Raw genomic sequence first — 14,194 nt, 5'->3', positions numbered from 1 at the left:
ACACCATTGAGGAATATAATTTCCATTCTACCCATGTGATCATCAATCCACCGAGAATCCAATTAACAGCTGTTGTTGTTTCACTCCCTCTGATATAAAAGCGCCATCAAAAAATCGGAAGGGGACTTTAAGCACAAAAGACGGAACTATTTTGCTCAAGAAAATGTGAAATTAAGGCAGGAGCGATGCTGTGGTGTGATGCCGCTCCGCAGTGACAGTTATGGTTTGGCGGCGAGACGTCGGTCCATCATCGACGACGGGATCGCCGCATCGATCCCGCATAAAACAAATGGCGGTATCCGACAGCGGGACACAGCGCTTCATCCTGCCCAATCCATTAACCCCAATCGCTGAGCCCCCACACCGAAGATGGAATGTGCCGGCGCCCCGCTGACAGACAGACAAAGGAGAGAGAGAGCTGTTGAGACAGAGGGGAGGATCGGCGATTGTTCCCCGAGACGAGGGGAAAGACAGCGACAAGAATATTAACAGAATTAATGCTCGGCATTGTTGGCGCCGTCCCAGTGAGGGGCTGCAGACAGAAACAGGCAAACCGGAGCTCCAGTTAGCAATTCAGCTCGACAAGAATCAATGCGTGAATACCAATCCACACCGTCTCTTTATTCAGCCCAGACCAGACGAAGACCGTCTTGCCACCCGCCGTTGACGGCCTCCATCACGGTTGAAAACAAAAGCTTCAGATTTCCTCAGAAGCTCCGGTCAATAGTCCAGCAATCGTACGCATCGGCCGCTGCCAGACCCGTCCCCGCGTCAGAGAAGCAGCAGCTCGGACCGGAGCCGCCAGCGCAGAACCGCTGCTGTAATCCAGCTTTAAATTGGGCAGAGTGTTCCAGCCACGGCGGCGCACGCCTGCTGGTTGGGGAGAGGTCGCCGGGCCTTCATTAAAGCCAAACTACAGAGTTGGGACGCAGGGCGGTTCATTCTTCTTCCCCGCCGGCTTTGTCGGCCCCTCTTTGTAATTAAAACAAAGCTCCCCCGTCTCTGTAATTACTCCCAACAACAAAAGAATGTCTGACATATTTCAGCCTCCTGCCTGGTTCAGAGGATGTTGGGGGTGTTCCCAGATCACGGCTGTGATCACTGAATTAGGATCTTGATGTTTGGACATGTGATCCGGCTCATCAGTGAGACGGACATGTTGCTTTGCTCTTAACTTTAAGGGCTCATTTGCCCCGGTCACAACTGGGAATATCCCGATATAAGGCCAGCCTTCAGGACTTGAGGGTTGAAGGCCTGATGCATGAGCCTTCATTCTATCACTGGACGCTGGGTCCCCAGAGGTGAAGCAGTTGTGTCGACAGCTGTGAAGAATGAGGAAGCAACATTAGCTGTGCATGAGCATCAGGGGGCTCGCTGGAAAATGTCTTTCACAGAGATCCACCGTCAAAGATCTTCTGTATGACTTTTGCAATGGTCTCGTCCTGCTCAGACAACAGCAGGGAGAACCGGGCCTGGGGCATCAAGCCCAACGGTGCTCACGGAGGGCATCTTTGTTAAAAGAGGCAGGTGTTTTTTAATGTTTAATGTTGCGGTAGAGCTGCAGCTCTGAGCAGCCCCCCGGTCCTCCCTCCAGACCGTGAATGATGATAGCTTTGTGCGAAGATCTTTGGCATCTTGAGAAGAGAGGGGGAAAAAAGCGAGTGAAAGAGATGAGTGGGAAGAAAGATGAGCCGTCACGGAGGCGCGTTTGTGTCAGGTGGTGTCTGACGCGTTGTAGGAATCTATGGGAGCGCTTACGTCTGAAACATGACGGGGCATTCATCACGTCCCTCCTCTCTGTCTGCGGGGGGGGGGGGGAATTTCAATGTGACACTGGGGTGATGCATCACGCTGAACCGCCCCCACGTGGCACGCTCCGCACACCCACCTCGCATTCTGAGCACCGTCTGTGTTGGCATCAGGATGCACCAACATCTACTCTAATGCCCCATGATGTCACAAAGATGTGATGTGGGAGGAGGTCACCTGTGCATTCAGAGTACACGTGACCCCCAGGTCAATCACAATAAAACAGGTGGAAGGTGGAAATCACTGGAGATTTGGCACAATGAGAACACAGCTCTGACTTACAGGTGACGGCCGGGTCCAGAAAACAGTCCAAAACAAACAGAAGCACAAACCCCAACTGAACTGAGCCGACCACAAAGACACTGGGGAGGTGAGGAGCCACCACACAGGTGAGTCACATGAAGGTAATCACGGTGGAGGGGGAAATGAAAACAAGACAGGACACAACGGGAACCGGGACCTTCAGAATAAAACACCACCTTTTCAGGGAACCAACTCCATTAACAGACACACATGAGGTCTGCAGACACAACACGCACAGACCGTCTGGCCTGCAGCTGCTTCCTTTATCGCTCGTTTATCGTCCGTTGCACCGTTTTATCGCTCCACGAGTTTGACTTGCAACAGAAACTCCAGCGCCAAGTGGCAGAGCGTCGAGGAGGAGGGAGACGTGGCAGGAAAAGCTGCTTCCTGTCCAGACAGTGGTGCGATGTGCTGATGTGGAACATGACCCCAGGCGCATCCCTGCCCGCCTCTCTGCACGCCGCCCATTATCTCCCATAGGGTACAAAGCTGCCCTGCTATGGCAAGCATTTCCTGTTTCCTCTACGTGCACCTCGCAGGAACATGGTTTCCCACTGTAACCCAGCAGGAGAGCGGAGGACGGAGGAGAGCGTCGGTGGCTGGAAGCGTTGTTGAGAAGAAAGCCCAGCAGTCAGTGACGCCATGAGGGGCACGAACAATTAGAAACATCAGAATATCACTGACTCTCCTTGGACCTGCGGCGGCCCGGGGAGGCGAACCTCTGACCAGAAGGTCGCCGGTCTGCTTCCTTGGACCGGCCTCAGGACCAAAACTCCACGACAAGCACACGATGGCGTTAATATTGACGGGTCAAGTTTGGAGACCTCCCATTTGGCTTCTATAAGGAGAATCCAGAAGGGATCCGTTTTCAGCAAGTATATTTCTGTGTTTCCATTGTTCGCCGCGTCATAAATCTGAAAAACTTTTTCCTCCATCCCTTTAGGAATAGAGAGCTTTAGGAAATCCATTTCCAAACACCAAACACAGACGACAGACTGTTTTGCCAAGAAGGGGGGGGGGGGAGTCATTTTGTTTAAACGCTACGCTGAAAACACATCCCTCCCAACTGCACAGCTCAGGCCTGTATGAAACATTCTCTTTTTTTGTGCATCTGACACTGCCGTCTGTCTGCCGCTTGGCTCGGCTTAGCTCGACACGTCTGTTTGTGGAGGGGGGGACCCACCTGCATATCTGTGTCCCAGCAGAATCTGGCAGAGCCGCTGCCAAGTAGAACCGGACAGATGTGGTGGCTGGATATGCAGAAGACAGCTTCATCCCTCCGTATAAATCTGTCCATCAAAGCTGCCGTTGTCCTCCTCCCGCCGCCGTCGGGGCGTTGAGCAAGGGCGTCCGGCGACGGGGGGGGGGGGGGGGGAAACCGTGGAGAGGAAAGCTGGACAGGCAGGTCAGCAGCAACATGTGTGGTCCATCACGGCCTGACGTGTTGTCAGCCCACGCAATGGCGCTTAGCCACCCGGGCTAACGACGTGTCTACACCTAAAAAATGGGCCTCTCGCTCACGAGGAACTCGGTCACAAAAGACGTCCGCGAGCCATCACAGGCCATTTCCTCCACGCTGCAACAACAGACTTCTGCACCGCCGCCAGGGCGGGAAAAACAGTCCCCATTAATGAAGTTTAGTGTTTACGGGAACGGCGTCGGTTTGAACGGTCTCAACATCATCGGGTCAGATTTCAGAGTCCTGATATTAACACGTAAAAGCCATCGGAGATTACCTCTTTATTTACCCCCAGATGTCAATACGATTGTTTAAATCTGATGTTTACTGCTTTACAATTGATGTTTTATTGTTGTATTTCTCGCTCCGTCACGCTTTTGTCGCCAGATTTCAGGTGAGCTCATGTGATTAATGAGGCGTATTAAGCTGCAACAGGCTCTTCATATCTTAATCGGTATTATTGGGTACTTCTGTGATTACAGCCTCTTGGCTAAAGCTGTGAAAGGCTCCATTGTGGTCACGTGTAGATACATTTTACTCATTTTCACATTAAGTGGACTGGAGGAGCTCCTGCAGGGCTGATTAAATGGAATGAACCATGAGATGGGTCCGTCTATAAAGATCCAAATCATTTTGGAGTCTCTCTTGGGGAAATGAGTGTCCGACGGCGTGAAGCAGATGTGCGACACAGCAACAGGCCACCGTTCACGCCGCTCACCCGCGTGTCTGCGTGGAGGATTTGGCTCCGCGTTGATGTGATGCGTTTCACAGTTCTCCAGAGCCTCTGGCTGAAACTGAGGTTTCCTGTAACAGTCTTGTTAATTTGACAATAACATTCCCCCCATTATTGCATCTCTGTAAGAACACGACGACTCCTCATGTTTGTGGCTAAAACTGGCCCATCCTTTGACCTGCCCACGGGGCCTGTGGGCCTGTAACATTCCTGGTCACTTCCTCGGCTTGTCACTTGGTACATATTAAATATTGGAGTCGAAGGGCGGGGAGGGGGCAGCTACAAAGGCATTATTCACTGTGTGAGACAGAGAAGCGAATGAAATCCAGATTGGAAGGCTGGAGATGAAAAGCCCGCTCAGAGCATCGACAGTGAAGTGCTTGTTGGACAGTTTGGGAATGATGTGCGAGGCTGTGAAAGTCGTAGCCGCGCCGTATGGTTCTGGTCACGGCCATTTTCACCGGCCTTCCCCTCGCTTCCCTGTCGTCTGCTGGACCGTGAAAATAAAAACACGTCGGCTTTGACGGGAATGTGGGACTAATCAGTGCCAAGAATGCTTGAATGCCCGCTGTCTTCACGTCAATGCATGGACGGGCTTTTTCCCTTCGCTGCACTGTTTGATAGTAAATGTCAAATAAAGCCCGAGACTCCAAGAGGAAATTTAAAGGAGAACTTTACCTCCTTTTAACCTTTTACCAGAGCTTTTATACACTTTTCATTTGTGTTTGGAAACGTTTCCAGCACGACGTTTAAAGACGGCTGCTGCTTGCTGCTTGGTTCTGAGGTAGAAGATGTCAGGAACACGAGATGGCGCCGATTCTGGCGTCACTTTCGGAGAACTTGAGTAAATCTTGTGGTTGCGCAGCCATTATCAGGTATCAGAGGTCGAATAATCACCGATTGCGTCTGATATGAGAAAAAGTAGCCCGTATCCTGCGTGTTGTCAGTGCAGTAATTAGGGAACGAAGACCGATTTCAGGAGCTAATTTAGGAGGAAGGAAGTTCTCAGCTGACCTCCTCTGGTGCGGCGTTGCTAAAGCTGCCCTGAAAGTGGCAAATATCTTTCTTTAATAAAAGAACTCGTGTCCTCATGTGAACATGAACCCTCTGTATGGAGGCTAATTCACTTCAACCACAGGAAACAGGGGGAAACAGTACATCTCAAGTCATTTCTCTTGCATATGAATACACATTTGCTGCTCTATTATTGAGCAGAGCAGTGTGCAGGAATTAACTAAAAATATGCTAGCTGGAGCTAGCGCAATAATTCATGTTGCTGAACCTAAAATGTAAGTGTATGTAACACCAATGGTTGAGAGTGAGGTCTGCAGAAAAGGCACAGCCCGGTGAGACCCGGGTCCAGCCAGCATGTGTAAATCTCATTAACTGTGCATCCGACTGTCCGAGTCGAGCAATTACCAAAATACAAATGTGAAAATAATCAGAAAAAGGCTTCAGTCTTTCTGCAGGGGGATTAATCTTGTCCTTGTTGCTCCACTGGCAGGAGGCATTATTCAAGAACCCCCCCACCCCCCACCACCACCACACTTCCCCAGTCTAAGACGTAGAACCCTGAGCCAAGAGTGAGCATTTATTCTCCATCTCTGAGGACCCTGACAAAACACTCCTGTAATTATGAGAAATTATTGATGTAAACATCCTGATTTATAGCCCACACACTCAGTGCTAATGTGTGATATTTCTTTTTGGCACATATGTGCATGAAATCGCTGTATTTACATGCACCAACACAGGTTCTGGTGTTTGTTCTGAGCCTGAGAACAGCTGAGGCTGAGTTTATCTATCACTGATCAAATGTGAAAGAAATTAAGTCAGCAATGAAGCAGTCGGAACACGTGGCGTTTGGAACCTGGCAGGAGCACTTAATTGAAACCGTACTGCTCTCAAAAGAACCCGCCCGTGCCAAGTGCAAATCTGCCCGGCAGTAAAGAGGAACAGTTAGGGAATCTTTAACGGACCACAATCCATTACCGACAGTCATAAACGTCCTCGGGAGTGTACACATGTCTGCAGAGCTACACTCAAAGCCTCCCGCTTTATGTGCCCAGCAGTTCAGCCTTTTATGAGGATTCTGCGTCAGTTTGTGGAAAAGTGAAGCTGAGGATCCTTCTGCTCATCTTTCGGGACCGTTATCAGCTCGCTTCCTTTGGTATAGGACATATAGAATGAGTCCACACCATACACACTTCATCCTCTGCACTTTGACTCCACTTATATTCACGTCACTCCCGGTGATGAATTCCAGCCTGTAACAAATTGCTCCCACCCCCACCGCCGTGGGGATGACAGGGGGCGTCCTGTCTCTGATTGGTGGGCTCGGCCCTCATCTGTCTTTGACAGGCGGCGCTGGCCAGCCATTCATCTGGCGTGTCACTGACCACGGGAGTCGTGCTGGGGAAGGAGTCTCGTCTTGGACCCCTCGGCCTCATCGGGACCCCTCGAGACTGCCAATAATGGTCTGAGAGCCATGGCCGATATTTAAACCTGAACAATAGGTGCTTGTGGTAAAACAAATGTCTGTTAAAACACCTGATATTGATTGAAACACTTTAATGAATGGAATGAATTGTCAATTATCCATGATGCACGTTTTTGGGAAGAGGTTATTGCATCAAAGAATCTTCTTCAGGAGGCTGGCTGAGACCGTGGTAGGGGCAAAACCCCTGCATGAGTTTAATGTAGATATGACCACAAACCAACAAACAATGTCCGAACCCCCCTAAGAGGAGCGCCCTCTAGTGGTAGGCTCCTGTAAATGAATACACCCCTCCAGCAGCGTTGCTATAAAAGGTCACAGGCAAATTTATTTGTCTGTAAAACAATTCAGGCTCCCATTTAGATCGATGCTTAACTCAGCGGTGATGTTTCCTGGTCAGTTTGGTTTTACTTTGTTCCTTGTTGTGTCGAGGTTGAACCGTCATGAGGCGGCAACGAGGAAAGCTTAAAAAGACGAGAGCTGCCGTAGGAATCGTGTTGTTTCAGGTCCAACAGAGCAACGTGACTCATCACAACTGAAATCTGGACACCAGCAAGACAGAAAATGTTGCTAACAAACCAGATTTGGAACAGTGTGGCGACTTTGACCCTGTGACCTCCTCCCATTACAAAGTTTTGACATTTTGCCCTTTGACAGTTTCCATCCTAAATGCATCAAACCAATGATGCTGAGCTCGTTTGCCAGCAGAAGGAGCTCATGGGGAAAATAGAAACGGCTGCTCCGCTGGCGCTTATTAACCTTTCATGGGAAGTAATGTTTGTTTAACGACGACCTTTCAAACGGGGAAAGAGAGGACTGAAGGGGAAACCTGGTGCTAGTCCTGAAATAAGAGGTTCTCCTCTGAGATGTCTGGTTGGAACTCCGAAGGTCCGTCTGCGTGTGCTGCCTACGCCAGTTCAGGTGCACCAGTGTAGAAGAATTTCAGGGTAAATTCCTCGTTTTCCAGCCTAAATGCACTCGACGTTGCGTCTGTTCAGCATTTTCCATAAAGCATCCTTTCATCGCCGGTGCCAAGTTCCACTGAAGCGTAGTTCAGTCTTTTACGGGCACTTTTATAGGAACACCTGGAAGTTGGTTGTAGATCTGCTCAGCCTCCCGCCGGAGGTTGAGCCCTTTAGCTCCATTTGTGCCTGACATCCCAGCGCGAAGCATCCTCCTCCGTCCTCTTTACTCCGGTCCAATTTCTCTGTCTCTCCTCATTCTCACTTCGTCTCCGTACGAGGTGTCTGCGACATGTTGACCCCCCCCCCTCCCATCTGTCCGTGCGTCACCTTGGCTCTGCCTCTCACGAACACCCTCCGTGAGCTATAAAAAGCCGCCGTTATCTACACTTTTAGCGGAGCCAGAGTAGCTTCGGTCCCTTTGGACGGTTGCCACGGCGTGAGAAGTGGACGAGGCCGCGCTCTCGCCGAGGCGGCGAGGAGGGGAGGGCAGACGTGCGTGTTGACATCTTGCTTTTTGGTGGTGCCAAAACGTCTTCAACACCTTGAGGAACGCTGAGCTCTGCGGCGAAGCGGAGGGAATTCGTCCGTTATGTCAAGCTAGCGTGGAAGGATGGAAACACATCCAACTTAAGGTTTTCACACATGTTTTTTGAGACAAAAGAAGAGTTCGTGAAACATAAAATGTGTTTCGTGTGTGTGTCTTTGAATGTATTTCAATAAATAACTTTTTAAGGGGATTTGGAGACCAGGTGACTCGACAGAGGCGCGCTTCCAGAGCTTCTGCTGCTCTCGGCTCTTCCGTGTGGCGATGCGGGAAGGCCAAAGACTGTGGAACAGGGCAGACCTGAGGGAACTATTACTTTACACACATCTGTTGGTTAACCCTAACCCTAACCCTAACCCTAACCCTAACCCTAACCCTTACATCTTCACCTGTGAAACAGGCATTTGGAGGGTTAAGTGTTGTTACTCAGACTCTTAATTGACATTATAAAAGGCTCCTTGTCTGGTTTGTAAGTTGTTGTTCATTTTCAGTCACAGATTTGGCACTTATCTAACATTTTTTAAGCTAATTTGCATTTGCAGACATCTCCGCACTATTACCTGCTCGGAATATTTATAGAATGTGTTTCTTTTACTCTGGTAAATGAGCGGAACACGCTGCCAAGCAGAGGGTTATATTTCGGACTATGTGACATCTTATAATGCTGCCATGCTGCGGAATGAATCAGACTCTGTTTTACTGTATGTAGCTTGAAAATCAGTCAAAACAAACACGCCTAATATGAGTTATAGTCTTAATGGTCGCTCCATTAATCTCTATGGCCTGCAGCTCTGTTCCCCAGAGCTCGTTGTCATCACCGTGTGTGTACTGTATTAGCGGAGGGCTCTGGTGTCGCTCCGCTGTGGAGCTGCTGATGGCTGAGGAATGATAAGTGGACGGAGGGACCTTTGTGGGGGTGCACGGCGGCAAAAGGACCCTCGACCACTGCTGAGCATCTAGTTTCAGGACTCAGGGGCACAGAGAGTCTTATTCAAGAGCTCTTTGTGCAGGAGTAAATGCAATGGCATCTGTCCTACACGTGCACAGGTGGCTTAGGGGAGAAAGGGTGGGGGGGGGGGTAGACCCTCGTGAGCAACTTGGTGAGAACGGTGACTTACATAAGTGAAGGCGTCAACAGAACTAAAGTTAAAACGAGTTTTTAAGGATCAAGATGAAATTAGCTGACGTGCAGGCAGACCCCCCCCCCCCCATCCGCGTGATTAAAGAGGAATATTACAGGACCATAAATGGAGGAAGCGATCCCAAGTTTTCTGTTTGAACGAGGCCATGAAAGAGAACCTGTTGGGATCCGCCCTTCCTCACCGGTAAAGATGACTTAAAATTCATGTGTCGGCTGGTGGCCGCCGATAAGCGAGCAATATCTCGCGGCGAGACGCGTTAAAGAATATTAACTCCTGTTTGTACTTCAAAGGCTCGGCTAGACGCTGCAATTCTCCCACCCCTAAACAGGAAAATAAGCAAAGATTTATTTTAAAAAAACATTCAACCCGTCTAATCTGGGATTTACGAACTGTAGCCGATCACCTGGATGTGACAAACCCGTCTCGCCGTACTTAACGCGGCTCTGATCCAGATTCTGGAGTTCAGCTCGGTCCCCCAGGTCCATTCATCCAGCCTGAACTGTGGAAAAGCGCCGCCATCTTCAGAGCGACTCCACAAAGGAGGCGGTTTAAAGACGGCGCCCGTCCGTAGTTACCGCAGGAACCGGCATCAGAATTATTTTAATTGGATTCAGTTCTCTTCCGCTTCCATTTCAGCTCAAAGGGGCCGCGTTGCCACGGCTCCCCTCCGCATCAGCCGCTGTGCAGTTTGTGGACCCGTTGACGTGATTTCCTGGTCACCTTTGCTTCACCCTGAAGGGTTGTTGCCTCAGCAAGCGATTGATTCCGGTGATACCTCTGAAGGCACCGACCAGAGACTTTAAGCTGCTTTAGTGTCACAACAGACCAGCAGATAGGAGTGCAAGGCATCAGTGGAGAGAGCAACACTGTCGCGTCACACATCAGAAGTATGTAGCTACACTAACTCACACTTGTGCTGGTGCATTCTGGGAAACAGAGACTGGAGGGACTGTAAAGGGCCTGAAGGGGAAAAGAATGAGAACATAAAGAAGCAGAATGAGGAGAAAGAGCTGGAGATACTGGGAATGGAGAAAGAAAGAGGAGGGAATGGAGGAGCGGAAGAAAAAACGAGGAAAAGTCAGAGCTGTGAACATGAGTCAAAAATGTGTATTTGTAATCTGTCCTTCGCAGCGCTGCTCACATAAACGCTCGGGTCTTTTAGCTGCCTGGCAGCTTCAGAAAGGACGAAACACAAATGGGATCCTTTAAATATTTAACCTTGTGCTTGCAAACAAACGCCAGCGCGTCGTGAGCGGAGCCGTGTCTTCCCCTACCCGTAACATCCCAACACAAGTGATGCTAAAGTCCAAATGATGTGTATCTAATGTGAGAGTATTTATGCTGGCCAGGGCACGTGCCAGGGGAGGCAGCCAATGGGGGATGCGATACATCCGATTTTGTTATCTTTATTGTTATTTTGAATATTCCAAAAAGAGCCCAGCGGCCCGGACTAAGCTGGGACGTCCCTCCATCGGAGGACGTTGAGCTGTGTGGAATTTAATCCAAAATTTACAAAGAATCCCAACAAATGAGAGAAAATCATGAACTCGTTTCCACGCAGGCAGCCGGAGTGTTTCAGGTGAGGAAAACACGGCAAAGATTTTATTCCTCCATTTTTCAACTATTTTAAGACATGAAGGGAAACAACGTCACCTCTAATTTAAGTTTAAAATGAGCTTTAATGTCATGAACTCATTCAGTATCACCGATTTGGAGTTTTATGAATTTATGAGTGTTTATATTTGGCGCGCCCGTGTGGGTGCATCATCCCAACCGGATCTGAAGTTTGAAGAGGCGTCCGAGTGAATTCCCGACATATAAAACGAGGCGCAGCTTCTCCTCGCCCGCTGGCTCTTTGATTGTCTCCCACAGAGTTTTGCGGTTTGCTGGGAAAAGTTACATTTTTCTTTTCTTTTCTCTTTTGGAGCGCGTTGAAAGAAAAGTTTATTTGGAAAATGATATCCAGCTCTCTCTTGAAAACGAGCGCACATCTTTCCAAGAATGCTGAACTATATCTGCGAAACCTCAGCATCAGCGTGGCGCGCGAACGCGGGCTCCACTGCTTCGGTATTTCGGGCGTGCAGCATTTTTAAGGTCTTTGCTGCTGGCTGGCTCCACGGCTTTAGCATATTTATGAAGCCTTCTGATACAAATCTGACCTGCCCTCTGAAAATATGTTGTAAAAAACCCCTTTATTGGCTTTTTGTGCGCTCTTTTCAGGGCCTGGTTGGCTGTTAGCACCTTTTTCATCATCCAAAGCATGTTTATATGTGCTATAGGAGCACGAGTGACCTACAGCAGACTGTTTACACATCCCAACAGGCACGATAAGTGATTCTTATCCGTCACGCCGCCCTTGTACAGCGCACGCTGTGGTTTGAAATGTGTTATTCTTTGCCTTTGTGTTTGGAGCTGACGCCAGAGGGCAGAATATATCTGAAATGATAAGGTGGGGGGGAAAAGGGTGCAATCTTTCATTTGGACCCTGGGCGAGGTCACGGCGGTCGCGGAGCCTCGTGGACGGGAGTGGCGGCCGTGTCTCCTCCTGGACACCTCGTCCTGCCGTGAAGCCGGATGCGGCGCTCTTCCTCCTCACAATAAACAAATCCCACAAGCGGCGCGTCGGACTGACACCCGGCGAAGCGAAGGCCTCCTTCCTCCGAGCTTTGGCAGCGCCGAGAGCTGGAACTTCCTGGCATGATTGTGTTATTCCTGCCGCGGTCGTGAGCCAGGAACTCAGTTAGTTCAAGAGCGTTTTTGACCAAAAACAGCAACATGAGCTGTGAGTTTGGAGAGCGAGTCAGCGCCGTCTCCACCGGCGTCCTTGACTGGGTTTTCATGTCGGCGTGGATCGGAGGGGTGCGTGCAGAAGAGCTCCAAACGAACCCGCTGCGGGAAGACGAAGAAGGGTCAGCGGGAATCCGAGTGCATTTCCATAAAAGTCAGACGAGGAGCGATTTAAATCAACGCGTTCTGGGTCCAACTGGGGATGGACGGGAGATAAGAGGCGACCCTCTGATAGTCGACCCGTTGGGGACCAAGTTCCATCTTCATCCCGACGACAAGAGTGAACCATTTGGGAGCTTCCGTTTGGTTTGGTGCCGAGATGAGAAGCAACCCAGGGGATTTATTATCCCTCCATCCATCAGTGTTCTGGATGAGGGGACGAGTACACGCTGGAAATGAAGCAGGTGAGGGACATTTGGGACACAGGAAGAACCCAACACAGGTAACAAAGAAGAGCGGAGAAGATTTACACTTCGTTAAACATGTCTGCCTCAATTATGTTTATTCATATATATATAATAATGAACCCCTGGTAGGCAGCTCCCCGCACATATGAGGGACAGAAGCCATATCAGTGACCTCACATGTGGCACTCTGACCTTCCTGGGACACACATTACTGTTCCAGAGCAGAGAATTATGGGGTTTCTGTATATACGGGAGACGCCAAATGGATCTGTGATTGCAGGCCACTGGTTTATTTTTAATTAGTCACCGGGAGCGGTTCTGATGGTTCTGTGGGTGACGCGCTCATTTTTCGAAACATTAGCCTCCCTCGAGTCACAATGTTTCCTTTTGAGGTCGGCTTTTATTTCAGATTAATTAAGATCTGTGTAGCGGCGGTTCCGGGGGGGGGGGGGGGAGTCGCTGTGAAAGTTCAACAGCAGACGACATCAGACCCAGAAAATCAAGCAGGGAAACGAGCTGCGCTTCAAAAGGTCTGCTTGTCCAGGGAAATATTGCGCTCTTTTAATGGAAATTTGCATCCAATTTACAGCCACTTGAGGTAATCGCCCGACTCGTGGACCACTTAGAGGAAAAAAGCTGCCCATTCCTCAAAGAACCCCATCATTTTCCCAACATGTGGTCATTAAGTTGTCCGTTGCCTCTGCGGCGATCACTCAACCGTGTTATTCCAAAATGGCAGCTTACGCGAAAACATAAATATAAGTTAACTCATGTCTGCTTCATCAATGGATCTGGGACGTGTCATAAATAATTCTTAAGATAACAAAACAAATAGGAGCCCGTTAATGGGCGCGCTGGGAATGGAGAGCGGGGGACCAAACCGGTGCGGTTTCTTACCAGATCCAGACAGGAATGGCAACATTTCTCTTTCCTTCCTCAGATTTCTCCTTTTTGATGGTTTATTTTAATCAGGCACCGCCGGGGAGGCTCCAAACAGCCAAAGAAATCTCCTAAATCAGCAGCTGTACGTCCTTTCATGCAGAATGTTTGGAGACCTGAGAGAAATGTAGAAAATCTTTTCACAGACAACATTAAATCCTGACTATAAGGCCTCATATATTTCACTTGAGCACAATGGAAAGGTCCAATGTGAAAAAGTTTCATCACATGCTAGCTTAGCATGCTAATTGAGTTGGTCCTTCAGCCTTCTTTGATGGATAAATTGAGTTTTAACTGTGGCAAAACCTAAAGCTCCCCAACCGTGAGCATATTCAGATGTGCCAGTTTTACTTTAAAAATAAAGATCACAGGCGTTGGCAGCGTCCCTCGTAACTAAATTTAGTTTATTCGAACCACGTGAGCTGCACACGTAAGCCGATCCCAACTGCTGCAGACTTGAAACTCGCAGCGAAAAGATGCCCTTTGATGTCGACTGCATCAAAGCCTTCACGCGCGAGCGTCGACGTTTGCGAGAAGGAAAAATGTGGCGGGATGGGGTTTGCGTACAAGCGCGGCACCTCGGTGTCCTTTGAAGAGCCCAAACGGCAT

At 49.4% G+C, this 14,194-nt stretch overlaps 1 long non-coding RNA gene across 1 annotated transcript; it reads right to left on the bottom strand.

Moving 5' to 3' along the window:
* Positions 1–1,325: 1,325 nt before the first annotated feature.
* LOC130539754 (uncharacterized) lies at positions 1,326–2,203 on the bottom strand. Its single transcript, XR_008954214.1, has 3 exons — positions 2,092–2,203; positions 1,759–1,986; positions 1,326–1,634 (listed from the first exon to the last, which is right to left on the bottom strand). It is a non-coding gene; the product is annotated as an uncharacterized LOC130539754 (long non-coding RNA).
* Positions 2,204–14,194: the final 11,991 nt, after the last annotated feature.

The sequence above is a fragment of the Takifugu flavidus genome, chromosome 1, assembly GCF_003711565.1.
Source record: "Takifugu flavidus isolate HTHZ2018 chromosome 1, ASM371156v2, whole genome shotgun sequence".
NCBI lineage: Eukaryota > Metazoa > Chordata > Actinopteri > Tetraodontiformes > Tetraodontidae > Takifugu > Takifugu flavidus.
This window is presented reverse-complemented; position numbering and strand designations above follow the sequence as displayed.